This window comes from Eriocheir sinensis, chromosome 60 (genome assembly GCF_024679095.1).
Source record: "Eriocheir sinensis breed Jianghai 21 chromosome 60, ASM2467909v1, whole genome shotgun sequence".
Classification (NCBI taxonomy): Eukaryota; Metazoa; Arthropoda; class Malacostraca; order Decapoda; family Varunidae; genus Eriocheir; species Eriocheir sinensis.
In genome coordinates this window covers 11114506-11132824 of record NC_066568.1, presented here as the reverse complement: position 1 = coordinate 11132824, position 18319 = coordinate 11114506, and positions in this window count along the sequence as shown.

Genomic DNA, 18319 nt, shown 5'->3' with positions numbered 1-18319 from the left:
GTTGTTGTCTTCTCTTTCTTCTCTTTCTGCCTGTTCTTGTTGTCTTCGTTTTCATCTTTCTCTTTTCCAGCTCCTGTTTTTTCTTTTTCTTACAATTTTTTTCGTAATTTTTATTTTCCTTTTCTTAGATTCTACTGTTTTCGTCTTTTCTTTTTCGTTTTTTCTTTTTGTAATTTTTGTTGTTGTTCTTGTTCCCCTCCCTTTTTATTTTTTCTATTTCTCCTTCTTCTTCTTCTTCTTCTTCTTCTTCTTCTTCTTCTTCTTCTTCTTCTTCTTCTTCTTCTTCTTCTTCTTCTTCCTTATTGCATCCTTTCATTCTATTCTTTTTTAGCATTTTCGTCTTCATTCTTTTCTTAGACTCCTGCTTCTCCTCCTCCTCCTCCTCTTCCTCTTCCTCCTCCTCCTCCTCTTGTATTTTTTTGTCCCTATCGTTATATCACCACAAAACCACGCCCCACTCTCCTTTTCTTCCTCTCACAATCTTCCCCTATCATCGCCACGCCCTCCTTCCTACCCTCCCTTCTCCTCCTCCTCCTCCTCCTCCTCCTCCTCCTCCTCCTCCTCGACCATCGCCAGACGAAAAAGTTCTTAAATGGAATTCCTCAAGGCATACCACCACCACCACGACCACCACCGCCACCACCACCACCACAATGATCACCTCCACTACTCATACCCATTCAATTATTCTTTTTACATTACTCATTCTTAACCCACGATCATCACCACCATCACCACCACCACCACCACCACCATCACCATCATCAGCACCCTTACTTCTCTTCTTCCATTATCATTATTCTTCTTATCACCATTCATACTACTACTACTACTACTACTACTACTACTACTACTACTACTACTACTACTACTACTACTATTCTCGCCTCTCTCTTCCACCATTACCAAGACCATTACGAAATCATCTTAAATTCACCTCCCCTTTGGAATTTTCCCCCTTATCTTCTTCCTCCTCCTCCCTCTCCTCCTCTTCCTCTTCTTCCAGTTCTTCCTTATTTACCACCTCTTTCTCCTCCTCCTCCCCCTCCTTCTTTCTCCTCTTCCTCTTATTCTTCTTATTCTTTCTCATCCACCTCCGTCTTTTCGTTCTCCTCTTACTTCTTTCTCCTCCACTTCCTCTTGTTTCTCCGCCTACTTCTTTCTGCTCCACCTCCTCTTCCATCTTTCTCCTCCACCCCCTTCTCTTCTTTCTTCTCCTCCTCCTCTTCGTTCTCCTTCTTTTTCTTTCTTCTCCACTTCCATCTTCACACCACGATCGCCTCCACTATATCACCACCACCACCACCACCACCATCATCATAAGAGATGAATGGAATGTGTGGGAAAAATAATTTGTATTTTTTTCGTGTCAATATTCGCTTCCCTCTTTATGAGAGAGAGAGAGAGAGAGAGAGAGAGAGAGAGAGAGAGAGAGAGAGAGAGAGAGAGAGAGAGAGAGAGAGAGAGAGAGAGAGAGAGAGAGAGAGAGAGAGAGAGAGAGAGAGAGTTATTGATGACTTAGAGATTAAAAATAGAATGCGTGAATTTAATAAAAGATAAAGAGTTCAAAATTACCATATAGCAAGAGAGAGAGAGAGAGAGAGAGAGAGAGAGAGAGAGAGAGAGAGAGAGAGAGAGAGAGAGAGAGAGAGAGAGAGAGAGAGAGAGAGAGAGAGAGAGAGAGAGCATTAACATTAGTGGCACACGGTGTAATTATAAACGAAAGAAGAAAATAGAAGCTTCAGGAATATAGCCACACTATTATTTATAAAGAAAACCAAGAAAGAGAGGAACGGAGAAACGACAGAAAACGCAACAACAGAAAAAAGAGATAGAGAGCATGAAGAAGAGTGGCAGACGTAATTTTGAAACAAGTAGAGTATATAAAAGGTTCATAGATTGATTCCTAACATTTATATAGAAAAACATCAGATTGAGCCATCGAGAACTTGATAGGAAACTCGACAACATGGAATACGGATAAAAAAGAAAGAAAAGTGTGAAAGGCGAAAAAAATGCATATATAGAAATCATTGTCGAAATAGATAAAAGGAATATATATATATATATATATATATATATATATATATATATATATATATATATATATATATATATATATATATATATATATATATATATATGTGTGTGTGTGTGTGTGTGTGTGTGTGTGTGTGTGTGTGTGTGTGTGTGTGTGTGTGTGTGTGTGTATAATAATAATAATAATAATAATAATAATAATAATAATAATAATAATAATAATAATAATAATAATAATAAGCCGACAAATTGTTTCATAAATCAACCTCACTTTGTTATATTGAAAGTCTCATGAGTAAGGAACCATATTTGAATTTTCTGATGACTGACGTGTGGTAATTGTTACGAGTTTTGTTAGGTTAGGTTAGGGTAAGTTTAGGGCATCTTCAAACACATGGTTGCCAGCAACTTATTGCATAAATTAACCAAGAAAGACTTCTCTTTGTTAGATAATAAGTCTCATCATTGAGGAATCATATATGATTTTTCTAAGACGTACGTATAGTAACTTCGGGGTTTTGTTAGATTAGGTTTTGTTTAGGATTAGGATAGGAGGGAAATTATGCCATAAATTAACAAAGGAAGAACTCATGTTATATAGAAAGACTCAGTTAGTAAGGAAGAATAGACGTATAGTAACTGTTCGATGTTGTGTTAGGTCAGATTAAGTTTAAGGATGGAGTGAATACAAGAGTTGTGTATTCGAATACAAATACGAACACTTCAGATTCCAACGAATACGAATACGAATTAGAATGCACAGTAATAATTTTGATTCTTTTACAAATACGAATACTTCTTGAAAGTATTCATGAATACATTCATGAATACTTTTCATTGAAAATTACCTTCAACATAATTGGGTACAGCACTGTTTTAAAGTCATTCACCAGTAAAATGAGCTTATGAACCTGTACTATACACGACGATTACCCGTCCGCCCAATAGGATAGAGTTGTAAGGAACAACGGCTGTTATTTTTTATAATAAATATTGAAGTACTTGTCAGATTATTCGCAGAATACGAATCCTTTTCCCTTGTATTCGAATTCGAATGAGATGGCTTTGATTTTTATCAATTGTTCGAATACAAATACGAATACACCCAAATATGAAATGCGAATGAATTCGAATTTGAATACCCCATCCCTGGATAGCATAGAGGTGAGCTTGCTTGGGAAGTCGTGCGTAGGATGTTATAACAACCCATAACTGCATTTTAAATTGAACGAGATGAAAGACTGAAGAAGTGTAATCGACTCATGCATTTTGAAATTAGACAGCATTAAGAAGAGATGATTAAAATGTTGTATGCATTATAAGCAATCTCACTTGCATTTACCAGGGAAAGGGATGAAAGACTGAAGTGTTATTGACTCATGCATCAGGAATTTGGATAGCATTAAGAAGATTTACTTTGAAAGTTGTATGCATATAGACAATTTTAGACATTAAAACGATATTCCTTGCATTTGCTTGGGAAAGAGAAGATTAACTGAAGACTTTTGGATTCACTCTTGCATTAGGAAGTTGGTCAGCATACAGATAAGTTTAATTAGGAACTCGGGTGCAGGAAAATATTAATTAACACTACCAATAACTGTATTTATCACGGAAGGGATGAAAGATAGAACATTTTCCGACTGACCTCTGCATTAGGAAAGTAAACAGCCAAGAGATGAACTTGATTAGAAGGTCATACAGTGATATTTTGAGGGAATCATTAACTACTTTCACATGAACACGGAATTATGCAGCAAGACTAGTAGTGTCAGCTGCTTGAGGTCAGTGGAAAGTTAATACTCAAATTATGTTACGTTGAGCCACTCGGCGAGGAAACGAATATCTTAATTGGCGGTGATTAGCTGATTAATGTATGAAAAAGTGTGGGTTTGTGTTCGTGTGTGTGTGTGTGTGTGTGTGTGTGTGTGTGTGTGTGTGTGTGTGTGTGTGTGTGTGTGTGTGTGTGTGTGTGTGTTTGTTTATCTATATATATATATATATTTATATATATGTATATTTTTATATATATATATATATATATATATATATATATATATATATATATATACACTGCTGTTTTAATGATACAGCTGCAGGTAATGCCTCTGTAATTATCTTCCTTTCCTCTGTGGGTGACAATAACATATGGACGAGCGGCTGCCACTGTTGCCAACTGTCATGCTCTTCGCAGCGTTGCCAGATAAATGATGCACTCCTATCCTAATTGAGAGAGAGAGAGAGAGAGAGAGAGAGAGAGAGAGAGAGAGAGAGAGAGAGAGAGAGAGAGAGAGAGAGAGAGAGAGAGAGAGAGAGAGAGAGACATGGTTCTCCACTTTCTCCATTCCTTTATCTGCTTTGGTTTTCGTGATCTGTTCGTGAGTTTTAAGGATTATAAGAAAGGGACAAAAGGTATTAGTTATGATACCACTACTACTACTACTACTACTACTACTACTACTACTACTACTACTACTACTACTACTACTACTACTACTACTACTTCTACTACTACGACTACTACTACTACTACTACTTTTGCTACTACTACCACTACTACTGCTACTACTGCTGCTGCTGCTGGTGTTACTACTACTACTACTACTACTACTACGACTACTACTACTACTGCTACTTTTACTACTACTACTACTACTACTACTACTACTACTACTGCTACTACTGTTGCTGCTGCTGCTGTTACTACTGCTACTATATTTTTGCTGCTGCTGCAATTACCGATTTTTATTTGCAAGTTAGCGATGGTACTTTATCGACGATGCTGTGTACGTATGGCTGCCGGGTGCTGGGATAAGGTTGGTGCGGGGGATGGGGGCGTTGCTGTACAGTAAGGTTTAACGCGCATGGATCGTGGGAGATGGTGTGTATTTATGGCGCATAAGGAAGAGATCTTGTGGCTAGCCAGTTGTAACATATAGACAGGTGTTGACGATGCTGTGTGTGCGTGTTGTTTTTGGAGGGTCAAATTTTAACAGAGATGGATTGTAGAAGACAGTGCGTATGTATTTCATGTTTTTACGAGAGCTTGTATGAGAAACAAAGCGTTTTACATATTTGCTGGAAACGTGTTTTGGCTATGCCGTGTACGTGTGGGTAGCCGTAGGCTTATATGGCAGTGTAGAGTTTATATAAGTTAACAAAAAGGAATGTGACAGATGATGTGTGTGCAAGGGGGTGACATAACATTTTAGTACACAGTTTTGCGTGTCCTGATATCATATCTTCAAACCTTCACATGTATACACAACGCTTTCTAAACCTACCAACTCCCGAGAACAATTTCTTCATCATCTCTTCTCTTCTTCAATATGTATGTATCCACCATAAGAAAGTTTAATAGAAAGTTCAACGATATCATCACTACAACTTTTATAATGATCCCATACACTGACTACCCTATATTTGTAAACCAGCTCATGACTACATATTTTAAAACCTCAGCCTGTCCAACTTATTCCCATTTCTAATTGTTTTGATATCCCTTTTCAGGTAAGTTTCTGACTCCAGGTGTGGCTCATCATCATCATCATTCATGGACCGAAAAGGGAAGGAGAAACTACAGTGAGTGTAATCAGTATGTTTGCCAGAGATATTATAGGGAGAATAAGGACACGATTCTTCTAAAGTGCAATTTTTTCTCCATCGTTCCTGCCAAAGGAGGCAAATAACATTCATGGAGAATAAGGAACAATGTATCCGGTTAAAACATTCTTTTTATTCGAATCTGAAGTGACGCTGTGTATGTGTGGCGAATTTACGTGATATATAATGCATTGACACAACAGAAACACCTTGCTGCTTCAAAAATGTAATGTTTTCTTTTTAACGTTCCACCGTTTCTATCAAAAGAATATATATCAATATCCAGAAAAAATAAGTAGCAATAATAAGGAAAATAAAGAACAATAAGGAGAAATAAACGACGAGTGTTGCATTCTTTTTAATCGGATTTGAAAATACTTAGGGTAGAAGTGTCGACGTTTTGTGGGTGCTGTGGACACACGCATTTGGTGCAGAATTAGAGGAAGCAATAAGGGAAAATACAGGGTTGGGTGGCTTCTTGGTGTCTTGGTATCCTATTTTTAGTCCGTTGTCTGCTTCACGCACTGTAGAAAAGACGATTATTTAGATAATTCAGTATCGAAGTGTTGCAGTTAAACAGAGACTAAAGAGGATGCAGGAGAGAAGGACAAGTAAAGCAAAATATGTAGAGATAAAAGGTAAAGTTTGGGGCATACACTATTGCTGCGCGTGGCCTCGGTGCTCGTTTCCGTCCCTATGGCCCTTGAGACTGCGGGGGGTAAGAACCCATCACCCAGGGACACAGGGCCAGTGTGACATCCGGGTTACCACTGGTTACCTTCCCCAGGCTTCTCTAGGTACACATTTACTGACCAGCCGGAAGGAAAGGATGGACAGCTGGGTGGGCTGCACGCCGACTGCCAAGGCCGGAGTTTGAACCCAGGCCCGCGGATTCGTAGCTAGGGATGCTAACCGCGGAGTTGCAAAGCGAAGAAAAAAAAAGAAAAGATGATAGGAAGAAATGAGGGAAGGAAGGACAGTGAATTGAGGGAAAGAGAAATAAAAGGAGATAAGTAAAAAAAAAAAAACCAGTGGGTGAAGAAGTGAAAGAAAGAGAATGAAGAGGAACGAGAGAGGAAAGGAACGAGAGAGGAAAGGAACGAGAGAGGGGAGGAACGAGATAAAAAAAAAAGAGAGAGGACAACAGAGAGGAGAGAAGCGAGAAGAGAAGACAGCATAGAACAGAAAAGCAAGAGAAGAGAAATAGAACAGGAATAGAGAATAGGAAAGGAAGAGAGGAAGAGAGACTAGAGAAGAGGAAAGGAAGAGAGAAGAGAGAAGAAAGAAAAAAAAACACATCCGTTTCAATACAAAGGGAAGATATACATTAAATTCAAGTGTAAATAAAAGCCTATCCAACCTACGACATATATAACTAAATGGAAGTAACAATATATGGCTTTGGGATTCCAGCAGTAAAGGGATGTAATTAAAGAGAGTGGAGGCTGAGGCAACGGAATGAACGGAGACCCAGGACACAGGATGCTGGGAAAGTACCGAAAAGTAATATAGTCCTTAAGTAGTTGTGATTATAGTAGTAGCAGTAGTAGTTGTAGTAGTGGTAGTATTAGTATTAGTGGTAGCAGTAGTAGTAGTAGTAGTAGTAGTAGTAGTAGTAGTAGTTACAATGAAGATATAGATAGATAGATAGATAGATAGATAGATAGATAGATAGATAGATAGATAGATAGATAGATAGATAGATAGATAGAGAGAGAGAGAGAGAGAGAGAGAGAGAGAGAGAGAGAGAGAGAGAGAGAGAGAGAGAGAGAGAGAGAGAGAGAGAGAGAGAGAGAGAGAGAGAGAGAGAGAGAGAGAGAGAGAGAGAGAGAGAGAGAGAGAGAGAGAGAGAGAGAGAGAGAGAGAGAGAGAGAGAGAGAGAGCGCATGATAAGAATAACAATAACAGAGAAAAGGAAATAAAAACGATAATGCAAAACAGTAGTAATAAGAAAAGAAAAAGATATTAAATAGAAAGAAAAAAAAAAACCCCACCCCGGCTTATATAAAAGTCTCCGGAAACCTCGCGACTTATTTCGTTTACTAAACTTAGATGCGAAAGAAACTAGAGTAAAAAATAGGTCGCGGAAGGGGAAAAAATGGAAGGAGAAAGAAAGGAGAGGAAGAGAACGGAGTAGAAGGAAAGGAGGGAGGGAAAAGGAGAGTAAAAATGGTTCACGGAAAAGGAAAAAGAGAAAGGAGAAAGAAAGGAGAGGGAGAGTGGAAAGAAAGAAGCGAAAATGACGAAAAGGAAAAGGAAGAGAAGAATGAGAATGGAAGAAGAGGAAGAAAAGAGAATGGAAGGAAGGAGGAGAAAGGAAAGAGAGTAAAAAATAGGTCACTGAAAAAGAAAAAAAGAGAAAAAAAGGAAGGAATCGGATTGGAAAAAAAGAGAGGAAAGAAAGCGAGGAGAAAGAAATGAGACGAATGATAAATGAGGTAAATGAAAGGAGAGGAAGAGAATAGAGCGGAAGGAAAGAAAAGGAGAGAAAGGAAAATGAGATAATAAATAGGTCACGGAAATGGAAAAAAAGAAGGAAAAGAAAAAAAAACGGAGTGGAAGGAAAAAAAGAGAAGGGAAAAGAAAGGAAAGGAAGGGAAGAGAGTGGAAAGAAAGGAGAATAAGGAAAAGGAGAGTAAATAGAGAGATTACGAAAAAGGAATAAATGAAGTAGAAAGAAAGAAGAAAAGAAGAGTGGAAAGAAAGAGGAGGAAGAAAAGGATACGAAGAAACAGTTCACGGAAAAGGAAAAAAAAGGAAAGGGAAAGGAAAGAGGAAGGGAAAACAGCGGAAAGGAAGAAGAGGAAGGAAAATAAGAGGGTGAATGAAAAGAGAGGAAAGGAAGAATGTGGAAGGAAAGAACAGAAAGGAAAAAAAGAGGAGAAAGAAAAGAAGGGAAGGAAAGAGAATGGCAAGAATAGAAAGGAAGGAGGAAAAACATGGAGAGAAAAAAAGAGAGGGAGGAGGAAAAAATGGGAGAGAAAGGAAAGAGCAAAGACAATAGCATTCTCTCTCTCTCTCTCTCTCTCTCTCTCTCTCTCACACACACACACACACACACACACACACACACACACACACACACACACACACACACACACACACACCCACCCACCCACCCACCCACCCACACCCATACACCCACACACACACACACACACACACACACACACACACACACACACACACACACACACACACACACACACACACACACACACACAGAGGATGGTCTGGATTTCACAAAGCGACTCTTCACCCCCAAAACTTATCCTATTGGCAAGAAGGGAAGTTCGGATTAACGAGGAGGAGGAGGAGGAGTAGGAGGAGAAGGAGGAGGAGGAAGAGGAGGCGGAGGAGGAGGAGGAGGAGGAGGAGGAGGAGGCACACAGTTGGAGAGGACTTGTTGCTTCTTCACTCAATTATGGAGGAGGAGGAGGAGGAGGAGGAGGAGGAGGAGGAGGAAATTGGAAAGGGATGGAAGAGAAGTAGGAGAAACAAGTGAAGCGAAGATTGGAAAAGGGAAACGGAAGAAGAAGAAGAAGAAGAAGAAGAAGAAGGGGGAGAATAGCCCAAAAAAGAAGGAGAGAATTACCAAGACACAGATGAGTGAGATAAAAAAAAAAAAGATGAATAAGAAAATAACAAAAAATGAGAGAAGGAAAATGGAAGAAGGAAACGAAATGAAATAAAAATAAAAGTAATAAATATGGACATAGAACAAACGAGGTTAAAAGAAAGGGAACAAAGGACTGCAAATGAGGGAGAGAAAGAAAGAAGAAGGAGAGGAAGAAAGAAGAGGAAATAAGAAAGAATGAAACTAGGAAGAGGAGCAAGAAGAAGAGGAGGAGGAGGAAGAAGAAAAAGAAAGAGGAGTAGAGAAGAGGAAAAGGATGAAAAGAAGAAAGTATGATTAGAATATGTAGATGAAAATTAAAGAAAGAAAGAAAGAAAGAAAGAAGGGAAATAAAGAGAAAGGGGAAGAAGATATGTGTGTGTGAGAGAGAGAGAGAGAGAGAGAGAGAGAGAGAGAGAGAGAGAGAGAGAGAGAGAGAGAGAGAGAGAGAGAGAGAGAGAGAGAGAGAGAGAGAGGAAAGAAAAATTACCGTTGAATTGAGGTGATAAAATGTGTAAAAGCCGAGGAGGAGGAGGAGGAGGAGGAGGAGGAAGAAGAAGAAGAAGAAGAAGAAGAAGAAGAAGAAGAAGAAGAAGAAGAAGAAGAAGAAGAAGAAGAGGAAAACGAAGGCGAAGAAGAAGACGAAGAGAAGAAAAGAAAAACAAGAACAAGAACGGAGAGATTGAGGGTGAGAGGGAAGGAAGTCGGAAGGGATTGAGGGATGGAGCTGATGGAGGGAAGGGAGGAGTGGAGTGAAGGAGGATTGGAGGAAAGGAGGGAAGGAGGGAAGGCCATTCGTCTGTGTCCGGCAAGTAGTAGATTTATCAGAGGGCAACCACGTGGAAAGGGAGGGAAGGAGGAGAGAGAAGGAAGGGGAGGAAAGCCAAGGAGTGGAGGGAGAGGGAATGAGGGAGGAAGAGACAGAAGGAGAGAGGAAAAGTGAAGGAAGGATGGGAAAGTCAAGGAAAGTGAGGGAATGGATGAGGGAAGTGAAGGAGAAGGGGAGGGAAAGAGGGAAAAAGATTGGAGTGGGAGAGAAGGAGAGAGAAGGAAGGGGAGGAAAGTGAAGGAGTTGAATGAAACAGAGGGAAGGAGTGAAGGGAAAGAGAGGGAAAGGGGGAGGAGGAAAGTGAAGGCGGGAGGGAGGGAAAGTGAAGGAGGGAGGAAGGAGGGAGAAAGAGGTGGAAAAATGAAGGAAGGGGAGAGGGAGTTAAAGATGTGAAGGAACAAGGAAGAGGAAGAAGGGAGGATTAAAGAAGATCCGCATTCAGTGAAGTGTCCACAAAACCTACTTAGAGGATCAGGAACAAGTCAGAATAAAGAAGTATCATCGGCATAGACCAATAAGTGAGAGGAAATCCCGCGCCATACATCACTAAAGTCTGCTCACCTAAGTCCGACCCAAGCTGACAACATAAACCTAAGCGTGTTTGCAAGCTGAGTGCTGATTTGCTACTGCCATGGCTACCAAGTTTTCTTTATCCTCTGTTTGTGTTTATCTCACGCAGCACTCTCTGGTAATCTGCACTGTGCTTACGAACACGCTTAGGTTTATGTTGTCAGCTTGGGTCAGACTTAAGTGAACAGGCTATAGTATTAAAAAAGAAAGAAAGAAACGGGCCGAGAACACAGCCCTGAGGAACACCGGACTTGACCTGATCAACGTTACTAAAATATCCACCAATGGTAACGCGTTGGTGCCCTTCAGATAAAGTCAGATGAAATATTGTAAATTGAGCCGTTTATGCCTACTGATTAAAGCTTAACAGTAAGTGCTTTATGATTAACTATATCGAATGCTGAGGTGAAATCAAGAAAAGCCTCGTTTTCGACCCAGCATCCAGAGAAGTTTGAACACAATGTACAAAGGCCGAGAGTTCATAAAAAGTATACCCAATTTTCTCTCTAAAACCAAACTGAGTATCTAGCAACAAATTCTTAAAAGTTCAATGAAACATAAGAACATAAGAACGCAGGAGTCTTCAAGAGGCCGGTAGGCCTGTACAAGGCAGCTCCTTTATGTACAAGGCAGCTCCTTTAACTGGAACAAATGTTTAGCAAGTAGTCGCTCATACATTTTTGATAGGACTGGAGTAATGCATATTTTCCTGTTCCCTTTGGGCGACGTGGTAGCTGAAAGATATAAGAGAGAGAGAGAGAGAGAGAGAGAGAGAGAGAGAGAGAGAGAGAGAGAGAGAGAGAGAGAGAGAGAGAGAGAGAGAGAGAGAGAGAGAGAGAGAGAGAGAGAGAGAGAGAGAGAGAGAGAGAGAGAGAGAGAGAGAGATTTTACCAGATAAGAGGCAACAATATGGAGAAATGGGAGAATGAAAGAAGAAAGAAAGGAAGTAAGGAGAGGGTAAGAAGGAGGGAGAGAAAGACAATAAGGCTGATTGGAAAAAGGAAAAGAGGGAAAAAGAAAAGAAGGAGGAAGACTGAAGGAGAAGAAGAGAAATGGAGGGAGAGAAAGAGGGAGAGGAGAGAAGGATGATCATTGTGAGTGTGTATTGTTTGTTTGCGTGTGTGTGTGTGTGTGTGTGTGTGTGTGTGTGTGTGTGTGTGAGAGAGAGAGAGAGAGAGAGAGAGAGAGAGAGAGAGAGAGAGAGAGAGAGAGAGAGAGAGAGAGAGAGAGAGAGAGAGAGAGAGAGAGTTAAGAAAGAAAAGAAAGTTTGTCGAATAATTTTAATCAATTTTCTATAAAGATTGATGTCCACAAGAGAGAGAGAGAGAGAGAGAGAGAGAGAGAGAGAGAGAGAGAGAGAGAGAGAGAGAGAGAGAGAGAGAGAGAGAGAGAGAGAGAGAGAGAGAGAGAGGGCACTGGATCCTTCGTAATCGGATTATTCAGAGCCTTAATTAACCCTGGAGCCCCGACGATATGCTGGGAGGAGGAGGAGGAGGAGGAGGAGGAGGAGCAGGAGGGTCAGCCGGAATGCCTCGGTCCTCAGTCCTGTTGATACGCTCTCTCTATCTATCTATCTATCTGTCTATCAATTTATCTTTATTTGTCTTTTCTATCTTTTTTTTTCTTATTCTCCATTCTCCTTTCTACATATTCCTTCTCTTTCTACATATTTCTTCTCTTTCTATTATCTTTTCTCTTTTCCCTTCTCTTCTCGTTTATTCTTTTCTCTTCTCTCTTCATCTCTCTCTCTCTCTCTCTCTCTCTCGGGCAGGTTAGTAAGTTTAAGTGGTGCGTTAGTTTAAGTGCTTCATCAAACTAATTATCGAATTGCATATGAATTTATTGGTGTGGTGTGTGTGTGGGGGGGGGGGGGGTAATTCTGCGTGTGTATCCAACAATCTATTCTTCTCTATCTCTTTATTTTTCTTTGTCTGCCAGTATATCCGTCTGGGTCATTGTTTTCATTCTTTCTTATTTTCATTCCTTTTTTCGTTCATTTTTCCATTTTTTCTGCCTTTCTTCTTTTCTTAATTGCTTCTTCACCTGCATGCCTACCTACCAATCTGCCATACCTACTCACCTATCTACATATCTACCTGCCTACTATTTACTCATCTCATTATTTACTTACCTACCTACTTACTGAAGTACTATCTTATTTGTCTATTATTCTATCTACCCTCTATCTATCTATTTGGTTGTTTATTTATCACGCTCATAATTTTGCTTTTTAATCTGCTTTTTTTCCCCATTGAATGTCCGCCTTTTCTTATTAATATGTTTTTTTTTCCTATTTTTAAAGCATGTCTACATTGATTTCGTGTTGTCTACGTATGTCGTTGTTTGTATTTCCCTTCTGTATTTATGGAAACAAAGACATAACTATCTAGATTTGTATTTGTTTTGCTATATGTCTGCCTGGCTTTCTTTCCTTATCTTTCTGTTTCTATCTTCCAGTATTTATCTATGTACCATTATTAGTATTTATATATCTTCCTTCCTAAATATTTGTCTGTCCGTCTAGCCTTATCTATCCATCTATTTATCTATAAGTCAATCAATCTGTCTATATATATCTATCTATATTAATCTGTCCACTAAAATTTTCCTTAACTTCCTTAGCTCATCTGTCCAAATTTATCATTATTTCTTATTCTTTAGTCAGCAGTGAATGACCCAATCAGTCCTATACAGTAATGACCCTTCTATTTTCTAATTAGTTTCTCTTCTTACTCATGTTCTTTCCTTTCCTTTGATTTAGAGTTATTTTTTTCAACCGTTCCTGGAATATATACAGCAAATACACTTTTTTTTTTTTAAGTTTGTCTCCATACTCTTGTCCTTTTCTTTTCCTAAGATAATTTATCGCTCTTCCTTTCCCTCGATAGCTCCTCGTTTATTTCGTTTTGTTTCTCTTCCTCTTCTTTTCTTTCTCGTAATTTATCGTGTCAGTTTTCTCTCTCTCATTTGTCCCCTGTATTATTTTTTCCCTCTTATTCTTCTTTATAGTTTTTGTTAATCTCTCGCACTAAACCTCTACAATGATGCAGGATGATTAATGAGCGAGTGAGAGAGAGAGAGAGAGAGAGAGAGAGAGAGAGAGAGAGAGAGAGAGAGAGAGAGAGAGAGAGAGAGAGAGAGAGAGAGAGAGAGAGAGAGAGAGAGAGAGAGAGAGAGAGAGAGAGAGAGAGAAGTTGAAAGTTGGCTGTTAGTTTGAGGGGAGGAGGGAGGAAAAATAAATGAAGGGAGGAGGAAGGACAAGAGAGAGAGAGAGAGAGAGAGAGAGAGAGAGAGAGAGAGAGAGAGAGAGAGAGAGAGAGAGAGAGAGAGAGAGAGAGAGAGAGAGAGAGAGAGAGAGAGTAGAGTTGAAGGGGACAAATGAGAGATGTAAGAGAGAAAGGGAGTAAGAGAGAGATAATTAAAAGAAGAAATAAGAGGAGGGAGAGGAAAGATACTAAAAGATAAATATAGAAAATAGATAGATAAATAGATAGGCAGATAAATATAGATAATAAAAAAAGAAATAATGAATGAGAGTAAAGAGGAGTAGAAGATGAGAGAGAGAAATGTAGGGAGAGAGAATGAGAGGGAGACTAAAGGGAAAGGAGGAAGGGAGAGAGGAGGGAGAATGGGGAGGGAGGAGAGAAGAGGGGAGATAGGGGGTCAAAAGATGCTGTCTCATTGGTCAAATCAGGTACGAGACACGTCCTTGATCTGAGAGAGAGAGAGAGAGAGAGAGAGAGAGAGAGAGAGAGAGAGAGAGAGAGAGAGAGAGAGAGAGAGAGAGAGAGAGAGAGAGAGAGAAGAGGAGGAGGAAGAGAAGGGGAAGGGGATTAGAATGGAAAGAAAGGAAAGACTGTGTGCGTGTGTGTGTGTGTGTGTGTGTGTGTGTGTGTGTGTGTGTGTGTGTGTGTGTGTGTGTGTGTGTGTGTGTGTGTGTGTGTGTGTGTGTGTTTGTGTGTGTGTGTGTGCCCTGATCCGGACAACTTGTAAACAGGGGTCAACTTTCCTTATTAACATTATGACTTTGAATCCTTATAGGTGGCGAGAGAGAGAGAGAGAGAGAGAGAGAGAGAGAGAGAGAGAGAGAGAGAGAGAGAGAGAGAGAGAGAGAGAGAGAGAGAGAGAGAGAGAGAGAGAGAGAGAGAGAGAGAGAGAGACTTCATTAAACGGATCAAAATTTTCCTTCTATAAATAGTTTGATTTCTTAACTCTTCACTATGAAATAAATATAATTGTTTCCTGTTTTCTTTAATAATAATTTAGAAAGCATCATTATTTTTGTGTTAGTAATATATTTAACCCCTCCGGTCAAGGTCGTGGGAGGTGTTTTTTGTGAAGTGATGAAAGCAGGGTCGTGGCTTTTGTTGTACTTTTTATGTTACCTGATTTGGGTGGAAGTTCTCTCTCTCTCTCTCGAATTTTTTTATTGTGTTATTCTTTTACCTATTATTTTAACGATTTTAATGACAATTTCAATGATAATAATAATAACAATGACAAATAAAGCAATAATAACGATAATGATGATACTACTACTACTACTACTACTACTACTACTACTACTACTAATAATAATAATAATAATAATGGGATTGTGATTATGATAAAAGTAACAAAAAGTTTATGATAATCTTTCAACTACTACTACTACTACTACTACTACTACTACTTCTACTACTACTACTACTACTACTACTACTACTACTACTACTACTACTACTACTACTACTACTACTTCAAAGACAACAACTACTACTACTACTACCTCTGCTACTACTACTACTACTACTAACTACTACTACTACTACTACTACTAACTACTACTACTACTGCTACTACTATTACTGAAATCACTCCTGTTAATAGTTTGGCAGTTATTGTTATTATTTTTGTTATTATTTGATTGTTCCGCAAACATTATTAAAATTTCAGAATTGTGTTATCCAGTACTTTCAAGTGCTGCTATTCCAATTACCTCGAACTTTGTATGTGCTAATTCAATTCCCGATACTTTAGTCATTGTATGAGAATTTATATCATCATATGAGGTGTATCTATTTTACTCATGTCACATCTTGATTTTATTCAATGTTTTGAATATATATATTTTTTTCTTTTTCATCTTTTCTTATTTTGTACTCATTTATGCATATAGGGGTTAGTTGTTTTTGTTTTCTATAGTATATCTCTACCTTCCTTTGCCCTCTTTTTTTCACTCGTTTTATACATGTTTTTGTCCATCTACAGTATATCTTTAAATTTCCCTTGTTTTCTTTACCGTTTTTTTTTTTCATTTATTATTATACATTTACTTGTCTATGCCCTTGTACAGCAAATCTCTTCCTTCCTTTGTGTTCTTTACTTTTTTTTTCATAATTTTTATACATATACTTGATCCGTGTACAGTAAATCTTCGTTCACTCTCTCCAAGTCTGCCACAACGGCTGAGAGAAAACGTTGCTGCTCCCGTACAGAAAATGTTCGCGTCGGTTTGTTTTTGGCTAACTTACCTAATTCTGTCTCATGTAGCCCCACTTACTGAGACCCATGAATGTGTTTCTTGTTATGCTCTAGTGGTTCATCGATTTAGTATTATTGGACCGTGGTGTGTTAGGATGTAGTTTTATTTAATTTTATGAGTTTTATTCGTCAGTTATTTAGTTTATGCACATATGGCATTTGCTTCTGTTTAGCTTTTTTTTTATTTTGTTTAATTTTTCTTTTCGCATATGTCTGATTTACCCATGTCTGTCACATGTACTTATGGAGAGAACCATGGATGTGTAAAACATATGCTTCAGTGGTTACTATTCTTAGGTGATAGCGTTCTTTAACTGCGTCTTTAATCAGTCATTGTATTAATCATATATGCATTTAGTTATATTTATTTTCCATATTTTTTTCCCATATTTTTCCCACTCCCTTTATTCTTTATTTTTCTATATTTCGATTTTGTTCCTCTGATTTGTATTTTCATTATTTTTCGCTATTATTCTTATTATAATTGTACTGCTGCTTCTCCTATTAATACTATTATCATAAAAACACCACCACCAACAACAACTACTACTACTACTACTACTACTACTACTACTAATACTACTACTGTGACCACTATATATGTGTGTATGTGTGTGTGTGTGTGTGTGTGTGTGTGTGTGTGTGTGTATCTGTGTGTGTGTGTAAAGAGTCAAAACAGTAAAGTATCCCTAGTAGGCCGTAAAAGTCTCCGGCGTTCGCTTCCCACGTTTCACTCACCTTAAAAATAGATAACGTACGACTGTTGCTCCTCGCGCATTGTTGTTGTTGTCGTTGTTGTTATTGTTGTTGTTGTTGGGTGGTGATGTTGGTGTTGGTGGTATTAGTGGTGCTGGTTGTGATATTGTTGTTAAAATTTTTTTTTACAATATTGTCTGCTTCCTTGCTGCTGTCCTGCTATTTTAAACTACTACTACTACTACTACTACTACTACTACTACTACTACTACTACTACTACTACTACTACTACTTCTTCTAAAACTACAACTGCTACTACTTCTAGAACTCCTACTACTTCTACTTCTACTACTACTACTACTACTACTACTACTACTACTACTACTACCACCACCACCAATACTTCATCTCCTACCACTACTATAACAACGTCCTTCACCGCCGCCACTCCAGCACTCGGGTAATGAATACACAACAAAAACACAATATTTTAAGCCATTTATTCATAAATAAAACAACTCCATTTATGTTGATATAATAGATTGGCACAGTGTTGAGGCTGGTGGGGGGAGGAGGTGGTAGGGGGTGGTGAAGGAAGGGGAGGGAGGAGGTGAAGGGGGGTAGGACGTGAGAGCGGTGGTTGGGAGGTGTTTGGGGTGGTGGTGATGGTGGGGAGAGAAGGGAAGGGAGGAAGTGAATTGGGATAGAGTGGCAGGGTTCTGGTGATGGAATAATTGATGGGCAGCTTGAGGGGGGGAGGGAAAGAATGGGTGGTAATATACTTGTAAAGGGACAGTAGTGATGGAAAGAGGAGGGAGAGAAATGGGATAGTGAATTGAGGACGAAGGGAATTAGAAGTCGTGTGTGGGTTGAAGATGGAGGTTGTTAGTGAGGAAAAAAGGGTGGTTCGATGTGAGGGGAGGAAGGGAAGTTAAGAAGGGATAAAAAGAGGGTAGGTGGTAGTTGGGTGGTAAAGTGAAAGGGAAGAAGATGCGTTGATGGGGAAGAAAAAGTGTGTGGATATATCTTTGGCTAGCGTTGAAGGGGAGATGGGGGAAGATGAAGAGGAAGTTGCATTAGTGGTGAGGAAGAGAAATATATTGTAGGGAAGTTTTGGACAGTTGGAAAAGAGGACAATGGAAGAGGGTAAAATAATTGGGTATTTCGTTAGTCTGGAATAAAGGGACATAGGGAAAGTTAAAGGGAAAGTCTTATTAGTGGGAACGGGAAAGAATTATATTGTTGTAATGATGAATGAGAGACTTAGAGAGTTGAGAGTTGAACTTAGAGAGTTGATGGAGAGGAAGAGGAAGGGACATTAGGGTAGTAGGGAAAGAAAGAGATGGAGAGAGTTGAAAGAAAGTTGCATAAGTGAGGAAAAAGAAGTATATTGTAGTGATGCTCGAATAAAAGTTTTGGACAGTTGGAAAAGAAGATAGAA